Consider the following 15639-nt stretch of genomic DNA (forward strand, 5'->3'; position numbering starts at 1 on the left):
TTCTGCTGCAAGGGTTTCCTGTCTTGAGGCCTTTCACCAGACTTGTTAGAAGATTTGTGGAGTGCTCTTTTCATCTAGCCCTAACGCACTGGGCTCCAGAATAAGGCATATAAATAGTGGATCCCAAAGACACTATAGATTTCTCCCTCCCTCCTCCTAGTCTTAAAGGGTACATCTACACAGAAAAAAAACCCACAGCAGTGAGGTCAACCTGGGCCTGAGGGGCTTGCACTAGGAGGCTAAAAGTGTAGCTGTTCCTGCTCGGGCTGCAGCCCAGGCTCTGAAACCTGGCAAGAGGGTGGGTCTCAGAGCCCAGGCTCCAGACTCACTGGGAATGACTACAGGGCTATTTTTATCCAGGTAGCCCTTAGCCATAGGCCTCCTAAGAACTGGATGCCTCCAAGTGTCAGTCATTCTGTCTTCTTGTCTTTTCCTCAGAGTCTGTTTTTTCAAGCCTTTCTTGGCTGAATACTGTGGCAACAAGCTAGACAAATAAATAACCAACCATCTTCCTTTTCCCTTGGATTCTCTCTGTCTACTGCTATTGATTCTGCCATTGCCTAGTTTAGGGTGGGAACAGAGATGGAATCGACTCTATGTCCGAGGGGGAGAAACAAGATTTTTGTTCATTACACATGAGGGCAAAGATCTAAAAGCCTAGAGTTTAGGCAAAAAACCTCTCCAGCAGGGGTGGCCCCAGACCCCAGCACACCAAGCGCGTGCTTGGGGCGGCATGCCACGGGGGGCGCTCTGCCGGTCGCAAGGAGGGTGGCAGGCGGCTCCGGTGGACCTCCCGCAGGCACGGTGGAGATGCGGGACCAGCGGACCCTCTGCAGGCATGGCTGCGGGAGGTCCACCGGAGCCGCGGGACTGGCGACCGGCAGAGCGCCTCCCACGGCGTGCCGCCGTGCTTGGGGCAGCGAAATGTCTAGAGCCGCCCCTGCACTTACCCAAACCTCCCCCCTACCCCCTCCCTGGAGATCCAGCCAGGATAAGTCCTCCCCTGCCCCGCCCCCAGTCAACTCAGAGTCACCTGCCTGGGGGGATGACACCATATGCATCCTCCCCTCCTCCCTCCGCAGGCACAGCAGTCACCTCAGCCTGCCCCTAGTGCTGCTCCCTTGTAGCCAGCAGTGCCGGCGGACGGTGAGGGAGCACAGCATGGAGTGGAGCACAGGCAGGGATGCTCCGGAGGAGGTACACGGGGGCGGCAGGCAGGGCTGGGAGACAGAAACCAGGGCCCTGAATATTGGTGGAGCCCAGGCACCATGAGCCCATATAACTCGCCACCCCTGCCTATAGGGGATAGCTGGGTACCCCTCCCCCCCAGGCACACTCACTTCCGGTAGCAGATGGCTGGATACTCCTCCAGGGTTTCACACAACGTGGCAATCTGCTCTGCCAGCATCTCCAGCTCCTTGTTCTTTTCCAAGGAGTGGTAGGGGCTGAACCAGATGTGGAAGGTCTGTGGCCTGTCCAGGGAGTACACCTGGGGGGCGAGGGGAGCAGAGATCAGACCCTGGTGCCAACCGCTCGCAGCCAGGCCAGCGTGCCCCATACCACGCCCCTAAGATGTGCTGTTGGACCAGACCAGCCTGGCAGAGCCATAGCGAGCCCCTAGTGAGGGAGATCCCTTTGCCAGAGCCACTCCTGTTGTGGCAGAGGGACAGCGGCCCAGCGATTCATGCACCAGCCTGGGATGAAGACTCCCCGGCTTCAGGTCCTTACTGAGCTGCAGACTCCCAGGTGCCCTCGGGGTGTGTCTCTGCCCTGGAGAAGTCAATGTTGGGGGAGGGGGCTTGGCCACGCTTCTAGTCTGGTGAAAGCCCCAGCGTAGCCACGGGCAAACCTGGCATCAACACGCGCCTGCCGCTGTTGCTTATTTCACTGGCCAAACAACGAGCCATTGGGGCAAACATGCTTGGACACCAATAAAACAGTATCGGCCACGAAGGGTTTGCTGGCGCAACGGGACGGGTGAACCAGCAAAGCCTCCTGACGGACACTCAGCTTATACCTGCCAGAGCTTCTCTTGCCACAGCTGGCACCGGTACCCCAGATGAAATAAGCTATAGTGGTGAAAGGACTGCTTTGCCTACCCAGCATCTACCCAGGGGCTCTGCCACCACCAGGGCCGGCTCCAGACCCCAGCGCACCAAACGCGCGCTTGGGGCGGCGTCCCAGTGGGAGGGCGGCAGACGGGTCTGGTGGACCTCCCGCAGACGTGCCTGCGGAGGGTCCGCTGGTCCCGCGGCTTCGGTGTAGCATCTGCAGGCATGCCTGCGGGAGGTCCACCGGAGCCGCGGGACCGGTGACCGGCAGAGCGCCCCCTGCGGCGTGCCGCCGTGCTTGGGGCAGCGCAAATAGTAGAGCCGCCCCTGGCCACCACATCTACCCAGGGGCTCTGCCACCACAGCTGCATCAGTTACGGGGGGGATTTTTTCTCTCATGTCCCCGTGACAAACCCATATCAACAAAGGTTTTGTGTGCAGACCAGGCTCATGTCTCTCTGTGCCTCAGTTTCCCCATCAATGCAATGGGGCTGACAACACAGCCCTCCCCTCAGGGGCGTGAGGGGGGAAATCCACTGACGACACAAGGAGGGGATGGGGCGGTTGGGCAAAGGGCAGGCGTGTGGAGTATCGGGCTGTCTTGCAGGCCTGGTATAAACCATCAGCTGCGCCTCCCACGCATTCCCCTCTCCTGCATCCCGTGGCAGGATTAAGCTCCAATTCCCTCCCCTGCACTGGGTTTTCCATGGCCCCAGGCCAGATCTCCGCGGAAGCCCCCAGCGTCTCACCTTCCGTTTCTCCAGGATCTTCATGGCATAGTGATTCCCAGTTGTGACAAACTGGGATTGTTCTTAATGTGGTCTTTGAATGCTGAGTGGGGAGTGTTGGCCTGGGAGGACGATCTGCATTGGGGGATGGGAGACTGGCCTTGAGGGAGGATACCTGAGCATGTAACGTGAGAACCCAGGAAGGGGTTAGAGGCCAGGTGACACCTTTGGCCTGGAAGCTGAACAAAGGCTGGGAGGGGGAGAGGAGGAGGAGACGCTGAGGAGTGAGAGAGTTTCAGGAGCTGGCTGGGGAAGGAGGGGAGCCCAGACAGAGCTCTGACCCCCCAATGGGGCTGTCGTGCCCCTGGGGCCCCAAGATGGACCTAACTGGGAGGGATCCTATTGTCTGTGCCTTCAAGACCTGTTTTGGACTGTGTTCCTGTCCTCTAAATAAACCTGCTTTACTGGCTGGCTGAGAGTCATGGTGAATCGCAGGAAGCCAGGGGTGTAGGGCCTTGTTTTCCGCACACTCCGTGACACCAGTCTCTTTGTGTTTCACCAGCATCACCCTCCCAAATGAGCCCATGCCCAGGGTCTTGATTCGATCAAACTGATCCAAACTGGCCGTGTTCTGGAAGGGGGGGGGGAAACAAACCTGATGTTGGGCCAGACTGGTCCTAGGAGCATCAGGAAGGAACCTGCCCGCAGGGCCGGCTCCAAGATTTCTGCCGCCCCAAGCAAAAAAGAAGAGCGCCGCCCTGCCCCCCCCCGAGCAGCACGGCGCCCAAGTCCCCGCCCCCCCCCGAGCGGCGCGGCGCACCGCCAAAGTCCCCGCCCCCCCGAGCGGCGCGGCGCACCGCCAAAGTCCCCGCGCCCCCCGAGCTGCGCGGTGCGCCGCCCAAACCAAAAACAACTAAACCAAACCCAGATCGCAGCCCCCTCCCAAGGATCCGCCCCAAGCACGTGCTTGATAGGCTGGTGCCTGGAGCCGGCCCTGGCCATAAAAGACAGAAATGGTTTCAAGAAAAGCAAGATAAAACATTTACTAACGCCTAACTTAATGAACTATATTAGATTGAAGTAAAGCTTCTCATCACATGCTCCAGCTGATTACTGACCAAACTCTCTGTCCAGGACCCCTCCTCCAGAGTCCAGTGCCTGCTTCTTTTGTCTTGTCAGGTGCAGTGAATGCAACAGGGGGGAGAGGGGGGGCGGTGTGCCTTGGGATGCTTGTCCCTCCTTTTTATAGTTTCAGCCAGGGCCGGCTCCAAGATTTCTGCCGCCCCAAGCAAAAAAGAAGAGCGCCGCACTGCCCACCGCCCCCCGCGAGCGGCGCGGTGCGGCGCCCAAGACCCCAACCCGCCCAAGTCCCCGCCCCCGAGCGGCGCAGCGCGGTGCCCCGCCCAAGTCCCCCCCCGAGCGGCGTGGCGTGCCGCCCAAGTCCCCACCCCCCCGAGCGGCGCCCCCCCTCGCCCGCACTTTGGAGCCTTCAAAGAGATCAAACTCTCCGACTACAAAGGTGAGAGAGACCTGGAAATGTATGGCTTCGCTGCGGGATGAGGCCAGCTAAGTCAGAGGGGAAGAGATACGGGCTGGCAAGAATTTTACTGGGTTTTCCTTCTGTGGCCGTACAGCACCAAGCCCCAGAAGGAAAACCCAGTGTCTTCTCACTACCATGACAGAACAGACACCACAAACAAGAGCACAGAGCCATCGCAGGACCCATAGCTCTGCTTGGGGGTCTTTTCGGACAAGAGCCGCCCTACTGGGGGTGGACAGAACTCCCCCAAAGGGCTCCAAGCAATAGGGAGTTTTGCCCTAGTGTCACTGGGGGAAAAGCGCTTTCTCCCTCCATTGTTAGCCTCCACCCCAGAGGCAGCTGCACCCCAAAGCAGTTTGTCCAGCACCCAGAATTCACCACCATGGTGCAAGCCAACGGTTGGCAAGCGAGTCTTCAGAGCTGAAAGCAGGTTGGGGTCTAAGGACCTGGGTTCTGTCCCTGGCTGGCCTCGTGAGGTACCTTCGGTGAGTCACTTTCGGCTTCATGCCTCAGTTCCGGCTCCTGCCCCTTGTCCTGTAACCATGGCAGGGCAGGGCCCACGTCTCACTAGGTGTCTGTGAAGCACCTGACACGACAGGGTCTCTGCTTCCAGCACGGGGATCTTACACTCCGCTCAGCTGGGATGAGGCCACCTTGGCAGGAGCGGGGCCACCTCTCAGCAAAGACGCTCTGCCTCCAGGTGCAATTTTTACCAGCCACCTGAAGTCGCTTGGCTCCCCACCCCCTTAGAAGTTGCGCTAAACTGGCTTCGCCCCACAGCGCCGAAGCGGGACACGGAGGAAACTCACTGGACAAACCCCAAGCGCGAATTAAGACCCACAAGCCAAATCGCCTCTATGCCACTGTCTGCAATGTCCTGAGCAGCACAAAGCAAAGGGGAAACACTCCCAGCAGGGGAAGGCAGCTGTTCACAGCAGGGCACGTGCCAGGACAGTAAGGAATTAGCCAGCAGCCTAAAATTCACCTTGCTAAGGCCCCGCTGATGGCTCAGCCTCTCTTCCAGCCCCACAATTGTTTGCAGAGGTGCAAGATGGAGAGACTCCCCCCATAACAGTTTTTTCCCTATCCGGCCACTTGGGAACGTTACACATCCCCCAGGGCTCAAAGTTAACCCACTAGCACCACCCAGGAAAACCCAGAGGCACCATTACAGTGGTTGGCACCTGCTGGAGCTGGCCCGTAAGCAGGGCCGGCTCCAAGAACACTCAGTCCTGCCCCCCAGGAACAAAAATAACCCCAGACCCTCACTGGAGGCTGTTTGGCAAGGGGGCTCAGTGATGGGGAAAGAGATCCAGGGGGCGACTGCAGAGTAATCAGCCTGGGGCCTTGCTTCGGGGGTGGGGGTGGGGGACAGATCTGGGTTGGGACACAGTACCTGAGAGGGGTTCTCCCATTTCTTCAGGAAGTTTTCTTTGCTTTTGTCTGGGAAGTCTTTTTTGCCTTTGCCTAGGAACTTCCTCACTGTCAGGGAAACAGGGAGCAGTGTAAGGAGTCAGGAGGAGTGGGACACCCGGCCTGGTGCACAAAGCTCCGCTTTCAGCCCCCCCGCCGCTCAGCAAAGAGGCAAGCAGTCACAAAACAGGCAGATAGGGTGCGGAGGCTGGACATGCCTGTAGAGTCTCTCCCCCGGCCCCTCCAGCATCAGGGGGCTGGGTTTAAGGGCGGGGGGGGGGTAGATGAGCTGTGCCCAGCTCCTGCTATGAGCTGCGCTTAATTCCCTGCCCCCACCCCATCCAAGCCCAACACTCAATGCCCCACCCAGCTGCCCCCACCATGCTGGATCCCAGCCCCCCCCACCCGAGAACCTGGCAACACTGAGCCAGGATCCTCTGGGACCAGCAAGCCCGGCTCCTTCCAGCCTGGGGGCAGCTGTGCTGTGATGGGGGGAGGGAGGGAAGCCAAGAGCCTTCAGGGGGTCTCCCCCGAGCAGAGAATCCCAGACCCTGCAACCGGCTCCCCCCCCCAGAGCAGGCTGACCCCGCTGTTCTGGGAGACTGGGATTTGACTCCCCAGAGCTGGCCGCACACCAGGGAGCTAGCGAGATGCAGCTGACAGCACCACCTAGTGGTGTGAGGTGCTATAGCCTGGGGCCCGTCAGAGGTTGGATGATCCACAGGGCATAGCACCAGGCTCCGGAGCTGGATGGGGACCAGCCCCCCGCCCGGCAGGGTCACCCAGTCTCTGCCCAACCCCCACCAAATGAAGGATCAGACACAAACCAGCTCCTTTTCAAACAAACCCTTTTATTTTAGTCACAAGCTTCCCACCAAATATCCCCTTCCAATGGGGGGGAGCACGGGGCGGCGGGGGCACCTTCACAGTAGACCAGGTTCTCCACCAGCTGCCCCGAGCTCAGTGCTGCTTGGCGAAGTATTCCTTGCTTCCTTCACCGTGGGCTTGATGGTGTCACTGCTGGGTTGCCAGCCTGCCGGGCACACTGGAGAAAGCAGGGGAGGGGGGTTAGGAGACCAGAGGAGGGAGCAGGACATCCCTGCTCTGCATTCCCCGCCCCAACCCCACTTACTTTGCAGATGGGGAAACTGAGGCAGAGCAAGGAAAACCTCGCTTTGATGCCAAGTCCTAGGCTAGTGTTCTAACCGCTAGGCAACACTTCCTCTCCAGCTTGGAGGTCTGCCCAGGGCGGCATGGAGGTGCAAGCACCGTAGGTCCATGCATGGGGCCCTTGCCCACCCCTCCTGCCCAGCGTGGGGTGGGGGGAGGCATCTCTATCCCTTGGAGAGAAACTCCCCAGTATAAGCAGAGTCTGCAGCCAGCTCGAAACAGCTGGCGTGGAGAGCCCCTCACTTCCCCCCGTCCCTGGGGAACAAACTCAGACCTGTTGCCCCACCCCCCCAGCTGTGGGGCACTCACCCAATCTAGACACGCTGCTGCAGCTGGTCCCTGCATTCCCCTAACCCGGCCACAGCCTTCACCCCAGGGCCCAGAGAGCTCCCCCCAGATCCCAGCCTCACCTTCCCCATGCGTGTCCGTGTACTGGAACGCCTGCACCAGACGCAGCACCTCCTCCACCGAGCGCCCCACCGGCAGGTCATTGACCGTGATCTGCCTCACGATGCCCTTGTCGTCAATGATAAACAGGCCCCTGTGGGGGAAGAGGGATCACACCTCAATGGAAGCCATGGATGGGGGAGCACAAGCCCCCCCCCCCCCAGATAACATCTCAGATCTGTCATGGTAGGGATCCAGTGGGATCTGGGAGCCTGCAGCCTCCCCCTAATGGATGTGAGGCACCCCCACCTGACACCTGCATGCTCAGTACTAAGCAACAGCCCCCCACCGAATCTCTGGGTGCACGTCAGCGCCAGAGATGGGAGATCTCTAGCCTCACTCAGAGCGAGACCGACTCCAGGGTGGTGATACCTGAGTGACCCCCCCACAGCCTGGCATCCCATGGGGCTCCTTCCATCTCTCCCTGACCCCCCCACATACCCACCCTGGTGTTCACTGTTCTCACACTCCCCTGGCTCCCCGATCAGCATCCTGCTGGCCAGATGCACCCACCCTTCGCTGGCTGGGGGGAGGGGGAGGCTCATTCGACGGTAGCTGGCGCTGCTGTGAAGTTGGGGAGCAGGACTCCAGTGGGGCCCTAAACCCGCCATAGGGAGACCAGAGCGGGGCCTCAGCACAAGTGCTGCCCCCCACCCCACCCCGAGCAGACCCCAGAAGCTCCCCCCACAAGGGCTACCAGTCACCCCCACACACCTGTAGACGAGTCCCTCATCCTCCTTCAGCACCCCATAATCGGCGGCCAGGCCGTGGGTCAGATCCGACAGCAGGGGGATGTTTATGGTGCCCAGCCCCCCCCTCCTCCCGCGGGGTGTTGACCCTACCAGGAGACAAGGGGATTAGTCCCACACTGGGGTACACCCCCAATCCCAGCCATGGGGACCCCCAAATCCAGATCTGCCCCCAGCGCTGGCTCCCCACTAGAGGCAGCCACAGGACTGGCCCCAGAGCGTCGGGCACCATTTCCCACTCAGGGGGCACATGGGGCAGAGCCCAGGCTGCAGCAGGTCGGTGGGCTCCAGCACCACCCCACCCTGTGCCAGACATCTGCTGGCTCGCAGCATCAGGGGCTGAGGAGCAGCTGGTCCTGCCAGACTCCCCCCCGCTCCAACTACCAGACAACAGACATCCAGGTTAGATACTAAATCAAAGGATCTGAGCCAGGTGCTCAGACTGAGGGGGGGCAGGAGCGGCGCCAGGGTTTCTGGCACCCTAGGCAGAATTCGGGGGGCAGCATTTTGTGTGCTCCCCACGGGGCGCGCGGGAGCTTCCGGTTCCGCTCCCGTCGCGCCGCCGAAGAAGGACCCTCCGCCAAAATGCCGCAGGCTGCTCAATTGCCTGCTGCTGTTTTCCGCGGCACGTCGGCAGAAGGTCCTTCAGCGGCGCGACGGGAGCGAAACCAGAAGCTCCCGTGCGCCCTGTGGGGAGCACACAAAATGCCACCCCAGGCCCTGGGGGGAGGGGTGTGTGTGCTGATGAGAGCCCTACTGCCCCATGCTGGGGGGGGGAGAGCACCCCCACCCCTGCAAACAAGTGCCAGATTAGCCGGCCACTCCCCACCCCCGTTACAGGCCTGTCTCTGGCTGGCCCCAGTGGCTGAGGGTGATAAGGCTGCTCTCACAGAGGGTGCCCCAGATAAAGCCAGCAGGGGCCCGCCCCACACCTCTGGGCCGGCTGGTAACGTCTGCTGGATTCTAGTCACAGCCAGGAGGGATGGACCCCACCACGGCCCCCCATCTGACCAGGGCGCATGGGGCTTTTTGATAGCTCGGGAGGCATCTGAACTGGTCTGGGGGCGGTTTCAACCCCTGGTGCCCAGGGGCTCTGACCCCTCTGGCCCTTCCCCATCCCTAGGGGCCCGGTACCAACTCCAGCTGGGTTCAGGGACTGGACAGGCAGTTTCCCCCCAACACCCCAACCAGTGGGGCCAGGCGCCTGTTGTGCAGGGCTGGCAAGATCCTGACCTCACGCCCATCACGGGCCGAGAGGAGAGGGGGTGTCTAGGGGGCATTTCGGTCACCGGCCTGGGACGCTTCGGAAGGCGACAGACCCACAGCACGTGACAGATGGAAACCAGGTTTCCTGATGCATTAGCTGGGGTTGCGATCATAGCCAGACCCTCCCCCCCCCCGCACCATGTCTCATTCCCTGCCCCCCCGAGCCAGCTATTCCCCCCCCGGGCCAGATCAGAGATGGGCCCCCTGACCCTGCCAGTCCCCCAGCCTAGGGGGCAGGGAGACCTTGCCCCACGCACCAGGCCAGGTGGGTGAAGTGCGAGTCCACGGAGGCCCCCAGGACCTCGCAGCGCAGCCTGCGGAAATCCTCAGCGCGCTCGCTGAAGGCGATGATCTCGGTGGGGCTGACGAAGGTGAAATCCAGCGGGTAGAAGAACAGCACCACGTACTTGCCTGGGGGGGGCAGGGGGATAACAGGTCAGCAGGGGGCGCTGTGACGGGAGGGGCTGTCAGGCAGTGGAGCCATTGGCAGAGACCCTGTGCGTGGCCCCGCCCTCCACCCCCAGGACCTAATCGCATCGCTGGAGGCCTTGTTTGCAAGCCAGCTGATCTGGTTTCTCACCCAGGAGGTGCTGGGATTGGTCCCTCTCAAGCCCAGGCTCAGCCAATCACAAGCCAGCTGACTGGATTATACACAGGGTCCCCCTCCCCAATTTATCTTTTAAAGAGACAGTGCTGCACACTTGCCCGCCCAGAGGCAGGAGGGCAAAACTGCAAGGTCCCCCCTCCCCACAGGAGGTTAATTCTGCCCCAGGGCAGGGGTGGGCAAACTTTTTGGCCTGAGGACCACATCTGGGTATGGAAATTGTATGGTGGGCCACGAAGGCTGACAAAATTGGGGGTTGGGGTGTGGGAGAGGGTGAGGGCTCTGGGGTGGGGCCAGAAATGAGGAGTTCAGGGTGTGGGAGGGGGCTCCAGACTGGGGCGGGGGGGATGAGGGCTCCAGCTGGGGGTGCATGCTGTGGGGCTGGGGATAAGGGGTTGGGGTGCAGGACTGTGCTCTGGGCTTGGACTGAGGGGCTCAGAGAACAGGATAGGGGATCAGGGCTAGGGCAGGGTGCAGGATCTGGGTGGTGCTTATCTGAAGCAGCTCCCGGAAGCTGTGGCGTGCTGCCTGGCCCACAGGTGGTGCCTCTAAAGCTCCTATTGGCTGCAGTTCCTGGCCAATGGGTGCTGCAGAGCTGGCGCTTGGGGCGGGGGCAGCATACAGAACCCCCGGCTGCCCCTACGCATAGGAGCTGGAGGGGGACATGCCACTGCTTCTGGGAGTCACGGAGCACCACAGCATGTGCTGAGCGGGACAAGTCTGGTGGGAGCTCGAGGGCTAGATTAAAACATCTGAAGGGCCAGATGTGGCCCCCGGGCTGTAGTTTGCCCACCCCTGCCCTAGAGGCGGTGACCCCGTTCCCCATCGCCATGCAGGCAGACAGATTCTGGCAGAATCCCCTGTAGAGGGCCCCAGTATTCCCAGGATTCCTCGATGCACAGAATGTCCTGCTAATACAGTACCAGCAGGGGGCGCTGCGGGGAGCAGGGCAGGAACGCTGGCTGTGGGGGGAGCTCCCAGCAGCTCCACTCCCAGTGCCTCAGGGCAGAGCCTTCAGCACATCTCTCTCACCTTTGTAGTCAGAGAGTTTGATCTCTTTGAAGGCTCCATCCACCACGGCCGTGGCGTGGAAGCCTGGGGCTGGCTTGCCAATGTGAGCCTTACCGGAAGCCATGTCCTGCAAGAGAAGCCAGGTCTCAGGACGGGTGGCACTGGTTAGTGGGCCTCGCCAGCAACCGTGAGGAGCTTCTCCCATTTTCTGCAGCAATGGGGGTAGCCTGGAGATGGACCAGAGAGGCCCTGACTTCCAGGAGGTCTCACAGCACCGGCCCCTGGATTTCTGAGCTGATACCAGCTCCCAGACCAGTCCCAATATCATCTCCCTCCCAGCTCCGATCTGGGTGATCGGACACTCTCAGCTCCAAGCCCCCAGTCACATGAGAGTCACATACATCCCATGGCTCAGACCACACCAGCTGTTCTGGGTTGGCACTGAGAATGGTAGACCCAGCAGGCATCCCCCCACCCCAGCACAGGTATAACCCAGGTACTGCTGAGATCATGGAAGGCAAAGATCTTTTGGGGGCGAGCAGAAGGATGGCGGCATCGCCTCTCCAGGTGCAGACAGGCACAGCTGTGCCCGTGTGAACCCACGCAGACCACCACCACCACCACAATTAACCAGCTCACCCCTCTTAGCCTCCTGTATGTGAGCAGCACTTTATACATACAAAGCACTTTTCAACCTCCAAAGTCATGCAAATCAATGACACTAATCGGTGATTTGTCAAACCGGGTCAGTGCAAAGCTAGGGATAGAGAACCTAGGAGTTCTGATTCCTAGCCCACCAAGCACTAGACCCCTCCCTTCCCCTCCCGCAGCTGGGGATCGAACCCAGGAATCCTGCCTCCCAGCACTCCGCACTGACAGCATCGAAAGCGACAGTCCTGCTCTCAGTCCATTCTGTTTGAGCAGACAGAGAACAGGATGCCCCCAAGCTCCCATTATTTTAAACAGGACCTTGGTTAATTTCAGCTCAGAGACCTGGAAATTTATGGCTTCGCTGCGGGATGAGGCCAGCTAAGTCAGAGGGGAAGAGATACGGGCTGGCAAGAATTTTACTGGGTTTTCCTTCTGTGGCCGTACAGCACTAAGCCCCGGGCGGGCGGGGGGGTGTCTTCTCACTACCATGACAGAACAGACACCACAAACAAGAGCACAGAGCCATCGCAGGACCCATAGCTCTGCTTGGGGGTCTTTTCGGACAAGAGCCGCTCTACTGGGGGTGGACAGAACTCCCCCAAAGGGCTCCAAGCAATAGGGAGTTTTGCCCTAGTGTCACTGGGGGAAAAGCACTTTCTCCCTCCATTGTTAGCCTCCACCCCAGAGGCAGCTGCACCCCAAGGCAGTTTGTCCAGCACCCAGGATTTGCCACCATGGTGCAAGCCAACGGTTGGCAAGCGAGTCTTCAGAGCTGAAAGCAGGTTGGGGTCTAAGGACCTGGGTTCTGTCCCCAGCTGGCCTCGTGAGGTACCTTCGGTGAGTCACTTTCGGCTTCATGCCTCAGTTCCGGCTCCTGCCCCTTGTCCTGTAACCACGCCAGGGCAGGGCCCACGTCTCACTAGGTGTCTGTGAAGCACCTGACACGATAGGGTCTCTGCTTCCAGCACGGGGATCTTACACTCCGCTCAGCTGGGATGAGGTCACCTTGGCAGGACCGGGGCCACCTCTCAGCAAAGACGCTCTGGCTCCAGGTGCAATTTTTACCAGCCACCTGAAGTCGCTTGGCTCCCCACCCCCTTAGAAGTTGCGCTAAACTGGCTTCGCTCCACAGCGCCGAAGCGGGACACGGAGGAAACTCACTGGACAAACCCCAAGCGCGAATTAAGACCCACAAGCCAAATTGCCTCTATGCCACTGTCTGCAATGTCCTGAGCAGCACAAAGCAAAGGGGAAACGCTCCCAGCAGGGGAAGGCAGCTGTTCACAGCAGGGCACGTGCCAGGACAGTAAGGAATTAGCCAGCAGCCTAAAATTCACCTTGCTAAGGCCCCGCTGATGGCTCAGCCTCTCTTCCAGCCCCACAATTGTTTGCAGAGGTGCAAGATGGAGAGACTCCCCCCATAACAGTTTTTTCCCTATCCGGCCACTTGGGAACGTTACACATCCCCCAGGGCTCAAAGTTAACCCACTAGCACCACCCAGGAAAACCCGGAGGCACCATTACAGTGGTTGGCACCTGCTGGAGCTGGCCCGTAAGCAGGGCCAGCTCCAAGATTTCTGCCGCCCCAAGGAAAAAAGTAGAGCACCGCCCTGCCCCCCCGAGCGGCGCGGTGCCCCACCCAAGTCCCCGTCCCCCTGAGCGGCGCGCGCAGCGCCCAAGTCCCCGCCCCCTCCCAAGCGGCTCAGCGCGGCCGCCACCCTGCACCGCCCAAGTCCCTGCCCCCCCCCGAGCGGCACAGCGCGCCGCCCAAACCAAAAACAATAAAACCAAACCCAGATCGCCGCCCCCTCCCAAGGTGCCGCCCCAAGCACGTGCTTGGTAGGCTGGTGCCTGGAGCCGGCCCTGCACCCAGCCCCCCAGCCAGGCCCCTGGCTGTACCAGGAGCTGGAGCAGGTTCGATGGAATCTCCTTCCCTTGCTCGTCACTTCGAGCAGAACGTGCTGGTCAGGCCTGAGCCGCGCTGTTGCGTCGCAGTGCCTCTCAGGCGGGCACGGACAGAACCCAGCAATCAATGTGATTGGTAGCAAAGTCATTTATTTCTCTCCAGCATGCTCTTATATACAATTAAGGCAGGCAATCAAGCAGTTGCTAATTGGTTAATAAAATACACACAGGCACAGCTATAACTTCATAGGGTAATTATCATCCTGTACAACTTTCTGATTTATTATCCTGTTTACTGCCTGCTGGCAGATAAGAACCAGCCCAAGGCCAGTATCTCTTAGCCTGTCCTTGAAGCCTAAACATTTCAGCTTCACACATAGCCATCTGCCAGGTTCCCACACCGCGCACACAGTCACTGGGATGGACTGCGCCACTCAGCAGGGAGCCTGAGCTTTAGTGGCGGGAAAATATGGTACAGTCCCAGCAAGGGTGGAAAACAGCCTGAGGTGACATTGTCCTTGGAGTGGCCAATGGGGGGAAAAAACGGTTGGATCCAGTTAGGACTGGGCCATGATAACAGTAAACAACAAGATGGCGGTCACAATATGGCAGTTCAGACTCCATCTTGGATTGCTGCTCTAGCTTTACAAACTACACATTGAATTTAATAGACACATATTTTAACAGACTATAATCCTATAACAAAACACACCCAGCAGTATAAACAAGTCATTGTCTGTAGAAAACGTTAGTTTGCACTGACTTCGCTAATGCTTTTTATGTAGCCTGCTGCTATACCCCCAGCCCCCTGTCTGCACCCCCTGGCCGGCACCCACTTGCCTTGCCACGCTGAGCAGCACGTGTCCCCATCAGCTCCTGGGCAGGAGGATTTGGGATTGGAGCAGGCAGGGCCCCGGTGCCCCACCCCTCCACCCCACTTGATGCAACATGCTCTGCTGCTGCCATGTACCTTCGCTCGTGACCCCCCAGGAGCAGCATGTGATGAGACCCCCCCAGGCCCTGCCCCTTCTCCCCAGCCCCCGCCCCTTCTGTGCTGCCCCTTGCCCCCAGCCCCCACTCCCTCAGCACTGCCCCTTCTCCGCAAGATACTGCCCTCGCGCTGCTGCTCTCCCCCCCTCAGCATTGCCTCTTCCCTGCAAGAGCCCTTCCCCCCACCCCCTTCGCTAGCCCTTGTGAGGGCTTGCTGCTGCAGGTGAGGATGCAGATACAGGTAAAAGACAGCTAGTGGATCGCGGGCTGATGCACATCCACATTTTTGTATCTGCGCAAATTTCTAGCCATGTGAGGGGCTCATCAGAAAGTCTTCTCCTGCTTCCATCCTTAGGGGCCTTAAATCATAGAGACGAGTGCAGGGGTGTTGTCTTACCCGGTGCTGAGATGGGGTGGGGCACGGGCGGTTTATACAGGGGTCCCTCACCGGGCATGAATTCTTCCTGAGGAGTGGCAGGCAGCTGTTAACAGCCGCACAGCAACACTGCCTGAGTCTAGGGCAGCAGGTGATCAGTGTGTGAGGCTGGAAGTGCAGGGGATCCAGGCAGCACACTGTCATGACTGGCACTGGAATCTGAATGGCTGGCAGGGTCCTTGGCCTAACCTCCAGTGAGGAGCAGCTGTTTGACATTCATCTGAAGGACGAACTCCTGTAGCACAGTACTGGTCACTGACTGACTGGGGAGAGCGCCCCCTGCAGGCCCCCCGCTCCCTGCAGTACAACACTCCCTAGCGCCGCACTGGGGCCAGCACTGACTGACCGGGGCGTGTACTTGGCGCGGTTTACCCCTGTCCCCGACACCTGCCCCTTTTGCGGCGTGAAGGAGACCCTGGCGCATGTTTATTTAGAGTGCGCCAGGTTGCAGCCCCTGTTCCGGCTCCTCTTGGATCTCCTATTGCGTTTTTGGTTGCACTTTTCCCCTCACCTGTTTATCTATGCACTCCCCATCCGTGGCCCCACGAAGTCGCGGGATCTCCTTGTCAACCTCCTCTTAGCCCTGGCCAAACTGGCCATCTATAAAACCAGGGAGAGGAGGTTGGCCAATGGGATTTCCTGCGACTGTGGGGCCTATTTCCGCTCCTCCGTCCGTTC

The 15639-nt window shown here is 59.8% G+C and overlaps 1 pseudogene; it reads right to left on the reverse strand.

The window, feature by feature from the left end:
• Positions 1–6692: 6692 nt before the first annotated feature.
• LOC123357205 lies at positions 6693–11103 on the reverse strand (annotated as a pseudogene).
• Between the last annotated feature and the right edge of the window lie 4536 nt (positions 11104–15639).

The sequence above is a fragment of the Mauremys mutica genome, unplaced genomic scaffold (assembly GCF_020497125.1).
Source record: "Mauremys mutica isolate MM-2020 ecotype Southern unplaced genomic scaffold, ASM2049712v1 000383F_np12_subseq_1:169594_obj, whole genome shotgun sequence".
NCBI classification, from domain to species: Eukaryota; Metazoa; Chordata; order Testudines; family Geoemydidae; genus Mauremys; species Mauremys mutica.